General features: G+C 38.8%; 1 pseudogene; it reads right to left on the bottom strand.

The window, feature by feature from the left end:
- Positions 1-419: 419 nt before the first annotated feature.
- LOC148139898 (uncharacterized) lies at positions 420-3,038 on the bottom strand (annotated as a pseudogene).
- Positions 3,039-6,000: the final 2,962 nt, after the last annotated feature.

The raw sequence follows: 6,000 nt of genomic DNA, 5'->3' as shown, positions 1-6,000 counted from the left end.
TGCGATTTATATAAGTCAGAATAAAATTCTCTAAAGATCGCATTAATCTTTTTATGATCATGAGTCAAAATACCCGTACTTTCCTTGATAGGCGTAATAGTCTGAGGGGCCTTTTTTTTCTTTGCAAGAAATGCTAAGTATCTACCCGGTTTGTTGCCATATTCATATAACCTTTGTTTTGCAAATAATATTTCCCTCTTAGCCATTTGAGTAAGCGTAGTGTTTAGAGCTGTCCTAAGAGCCGTAATCCTTTGCAATTTAATAATAGAAGGTCTATCAGTGTATGCTGTTTCAGCTGCTTTTAAGCGAGCTTCAAGCAGACGCTGTTGTTCTCCCTTCAATTTCTTCTGGGTTGCTGAGTAGGAGATGATCAAACCTCGCGTGTAAGCTTTGATGGTCTCCCACATCATTGATGGGTTGCTAGCTGTACCTGAATTAATTTCTAAAAAAGTTTTAAATTCTTGAGAGAAGTACTTTACAAATTTACTATCTTTCATTAGGAAGGGGTCCATATGCCAATGCTAAGGGGATGTCCCATTGTTCCTCGCCTTAGTTTCCATATATACGGCAGCGTGGTCGGAAATTACTATACTACCTATTTTACAGGATGATATGGAATTTTTAAAAATCGAGGGGGCAAAAAGCATATCAATTCTGGGAAGACATTTATGTGGATTGGAGTAGAAAGAAAAATCTCTGCCCTGTGGATGAAGACATCTCCATACATCTACTAATCCTAATTCTTTGTTCAGATCCATCAATTGTCTAGATCTGGGAATCCTATCTATTTCCGGATCCATAATACAATTAATTGTATTAATTGTATAATTGTATGACGGGCACCAAAAGCCATCAATTTTGAAAAGGCTTCCGTTATAAATTTAAAGGCGTGTGCCGGGGGGACAGTACAAATTTAAAATCCCATATTCCTCTCCATTTATGAGGGCTTTAATCAAAATATATCGTCCAGATTCGTCTTTTATCTGCTTTAGGATTTTGAAAGGGAAATTCTTCCAAACAAGAATAACAACTCCCCTGCTTTTTGAGCTAAAAGAAGAAAAAAAGGCCTGATCAAATCCACCCTGTCGTAATTTCAAGTGTTCTTTATCCGACAGGTGTGTCTCCTCTAGGAGAGCTATATCAACTCCTTCCTTCTTAAGATTTGATAATATTTTCTTCCTTATGACTGGCAAATTACTCCCCTTGACATTCCAGGTGCACCACTTAACCGACTGATCAACCATAATCATCTGGGCAAATCTGAGACCCCTCGGGAGTGGAAACCCTATCCAGAACATCCCGAGTGTAGAGCATATAAAATTTACAAAAATAAAGCCTCTCTAATACACTCACAACAATACAATAAAAAACTATTTTGAAATAAAAAAAATATAAAACGTATCTAAGTGGAGATTTTCCCCCTTGTTGCCAGGGGGTGTCACTTCCTCTCCAAAAGTCCATCATATCCTCTCCCAACCAATGCCCCACCCTTGACCCAGGCCCTCCTCAATAAAATGAGGAGAATTCAGATATAATACAAAGCTAGAGTTAACAGTGAGCACCCTACCCCCACCCATACCAACACCTGGATATATTTGGTAATGTTAATACCATATATAAACATATAACTATAAAATTACAACCTCAACAAATAATAATTAAATATAAATATTGTAATACAAAATAACAAGGGAGAAACAACCCCGCTCCTAAAGACAGAGGTAAAATTGAATAAGGTAACCACCTCCCCCCACCAACATTAAACAAACCCCCCAGCTTATATATATATATATATATATACATACATACATATATACATATATATACACACACACATATACATACATCCCACATATACATAAAATAATAAAAGAAAACAACCCCAAGGGGGGGAAGAAAATCAAATCCCTCTCCCCACCCCCCATGATAATATTAAACAGTAAGATAAGAGAAAAAAAAGGGGAGGATATAAACCAAAGCGGGGGGAAAGGCAATCCAACATCCATTATGTCTTACAGTTTATCTAAGAGAGTCCAAGAATTCCTTAGCCTTTTCTGGCGATCCGAAGTTATATACGGATCCTTCATGGTTAAAGCGTAGCGTCGCTGGGTAGCGTAAGGAGTACTGAATATTTAAGTCCCTTAAACGCTTCTTCGCCTCGTCGAATGCCTTCCTCTTTCGGACCAGAGATGGGGAAAATAACATGATCTTGGATCCTTTATAGATCATAGCTTGGGGGTCTTTTCCAAGATTTCTAGAGGCTTCTAGGAGTATCTGCCTCTCCTTGTAGCTCTGCAGCCAGAACAGGACCGGGCATGGGCGCTGGTTTGAGCTGGGCCCGCGTATTGCGACCCGGTAGGCCCATTTTACCCTTACCTTGCCTGATCCAGCTTCCAAATTTAAAAGCTGTGGCAGCCACTGCTCGAGAAACACTGTAAGCTGGCCTTCCTCTTCCCATTCGGGAAGGCCCAGCAAATGAATATTTTTTCAGCGACCTCGATTATCGAGGTCATCAATGTGATTCTCTAAGGTCTGGACTCGCTGTTCGAGAGTCCGGACCTGATCCACGGCCGATTGAGCTGTAGTTTCGGAGGTCGCGGCCTTTAACTCCGCCCCTCTGACTCGGCGCTCGATTTGTTGGATGTCTCGGTCGTGCTTCTGCAGCGCGGCCGAGAGTGAGTCCCATCGATTTCGGGATTCTTCGATGAAATCGTCGATCTTCGCGCCCAGTTTGGAGATCATTTCTACAAGGCTTGTCACCATAGGTAAGTCCTCCAGGGCGGCTGTGGACACCTCGGCTGCAGCTGGAGAGGGTGGGGGGGGTTGTTCCTGCTTGTTGAGTGTTGCGGACTCCCTTCTCTTTAGTCATTTTTACTAAAGATTAAATTGTTTAAATTTGATATTAAACAACTAATTAAATTAAACAGCTATTATAAATGATTTGGTAAGTGTGGTTGGGGTGGGTGACCCACTTTACCCAAGTCTTGGGAGGAGCACTGTAGACTCAGACTTGCTGGGTCGCCGCCATCTTGGATCTCCTCCGTTTATGTTGTTTTTAACTTAGAAGCAATGAACTTTCTAATCTGATTTCAGCAATAATGTAATTGGGAAACTGATTTTTGTGACTGAGAGCCGAAATACCTTCCAGTAGAAAATGGATGTGAAAAATATGTTTCTTTTTATGGGAGAATCCAGAACTGGGGTTCGCTGTTTCAAAATCAGGGGCCACTGATTTACAACAGAGCTGTGGTATTTTTTTCCTCTCAGTGAATCATGAGTCTTTGTAACTGTTTTCCTGAAAAGCTAGTGGAAGCAGAGTCCTTGAATATTTTTCATGCAGAAGTAAATAGATTCTTGTTAAGCTTGGGGATGAAAGTTTATCGGGGTAGGCAGGAAGGCAGATTTATGATTACAACTAAATCAACTATGATCATATTGATTGGTGGAGCAGACTCAAGGAGCTGAATGGCCTACTTTTTCTTGTATATTCATATGTAAGTAAGTGTATCGTGAAGATGTATGTGGAGCTGAGGCTGTATAAATTAAATTGATGTCCCACCATTTTCTACTGGAGGGAAGCTGTGTTTGACTTCCCAGTTGAAGAAATCGCAACGTCCCAGTTACAACATGCTTGATGAAACCAGATTAGAAAGTTCATTGCTTTCAAGTTAAAAGCAACATAAACAAGTTACTTATGAGATTGAAAATGCAATTGTAACTCAAGTGAACACCGGTAAGGAAGTCCATTTAGTCCATAGTCAATAGAAACCTACTGAACCCACTTGCAGACTCTATTGAATGACTGCAAAGTCCTTGCTTCCATAACCCCATGCAGACGTTCATCCAGGTATTGATTGTTCTTTTTGCAAATGAACTTCTAGCACACAATAAACTTTCAACAACAAGGATTAAAATCAATAAATTGTTTAGTTTAGGTAAATACAATTTATGATAACTGCAAAAGTTATGAATAACTGGTTACATATGAAACTATCAAATTTCACAAAAAACATTAATGTAATAACACATTGGTTTAGGTTTTGTTTTATATATTACTGGCAGGAATGAGGTCTCTGATCCAAACGTGTTTGCAGCTACATGCAGAATAAACTAACAGAATAATCCCATAGTATGGGCATATAGTTGACAAATGAATTTCAACTTATATGAGTTCCTATATTTTGGTTAAAAAAAACGGTCACATTTTGTTGATAAGTTATTGTGTGTTAAAAGTTAATTTGCAAATAGAACAATCAATATTTGGATGAAATTCTGCTTGGATTATGAAAGTGAGGACTTTGGAATCATTCAATAGACTCTACAAATGGGTTCAATAGGTTTCTGTTGACTGTGGACCAAATTGACTTCCTCATCTATGTTCATTTGAGCTACAATTACCATAATAGTTCTAAATGGGATACAGGAACAGAGGGATCTGAGTTTTTAGTTACATCAATCATTAAAAGGAACAGATTAAAAAGGAAAAGCAAACCAAACACTAGAGTATTTTCTTGATGAATATGAGTAAAAAGTTGAAGTATTAGATATATAGGAACAGGAGGAGGCCACTCAGCCTATCAAACCTGTGCCACTATTTAAAAACAATCATAGTTGTTTGAACAATTAAACCTTTTGACTGTACTATCCCCACAATCCCCTTTACGGCATTGTTAATCAGTAATTGAGCAATCTCTATTTTAAACATATTTAAAGACTCAGCTTCCACAGCCCTCTGGAGTAGAGAACTCCAAAGGTTTAGTTTAAAAAAAGGTCTGTCTAAAACAAATTCTCCTCATCTTGGTGCCAAGTGGCATTTCCCTTATTTTTAAATTGTGTACCATGGTTCTGGAAATCTGCAACCTGGGGAAGCATCTTAATTGCATCTACCCTAACCCCTTTAAGAATTTTGTAAGCTTTAATGAAATCAACTCTCATTCTTTGTACTCTAGAGAAGACAGACACAAAGTTTGCCCAATCTCTCTTTACAGGATTGTCCTGCCATCCTAGGAACAAATCTGGTGAACTTTTATTACACTTCCTCAATGACAATAATATCCTTGCTGAGGCAAGGAGACCAAAACTGCACACAGTATTCTAGATGCAGTCAAAAAAGTTCCTATATAATTGAAGCAAGACTTAACTACCCCTGTATTCAAATCACCTTGCAATAAAGGCTGATGTTCCATTAACCTTCCTAATAGTGTCTTGCACCAGTATGTTAATGACATGGTGACAAGGACACTAAGCTCCTTTGTATGTCTACATTTTGCAACATTTTACATTTTAAAAACAATCTACACATTTGTCCCACCTCCAAAGCAGACAGTCTACCAGGAAGTCTGCTAATATTGTCTGGTCTGCATCTATCTCCAGGAACATAGCCATGTGTTTTCTCTTAAATGCCCTCTGAATTGGCTGAGCAACCCAACCAACTCAAGGGAAATTAGGGATGGACAAAAATTACTAGCCTTACTAGTGGCACCCATCGTCCAGGAATGTAATTATGAAAAAAGATAAAAATGCACTAAAAGTGGGGAAAAATAATAATCAATTTCAAAGGTTAATAGAAATGAGATATTACATCTATCAGAAAGGATGAACAGGTTGGGAATCAATTTTCTTGAAAAAGGCCTAATAGAGATATTTAAAATTATGATTTTGATTGAATTAACAAGGAGGCCTGAATGTATGCAGAGACAGAAGGACTCCTCACCTTAGCCAAATTATTTCTGGAGCTACGTATCCAGAATTCATCATTTTCGATGGGGTTAGGAGGGATGAAGTGGTGTTTCACACATCCAAAGTTTGCGGAGACAGCAGCCATCATTTAGGAGTAATTTTTGTTACCTGGATTCCTATAATATGAGTTGTGGGATTTTGTATTGAATGGAAAGGTCTAAGCCTTGTGTGAGTGTGTTTGAGAGTGTGTAGTGCAGTGGGGTCACCTGTAGTGTGACATTAAACTAAGTTCCTGGTTGAGGCCATCCCCATGGGTACCGA

This window comes from Chiloscyllium plagiosum, unplaced genomic scaffold (genome assembly GCF_037043375.1).
Source record: "Chiloscyllium plagiosum isolate Xiang-an unplaced genomic scaffold, Cpla_swu_hap1 HiC_scaffold_36, whole genome shotgun sequence".
Classification (NCBI taxonomy): domain Eukaryota; kingdom Metazoa; phylum Chordata; class Chondrichthyes; order Orectolobiformes; family Hemiscylliidae; genus Chiloscyllium; species Chiloscyllium plagiosum.
This window is presented reverse-complemented; position numbering and strand designations above follow the sequence as displayed.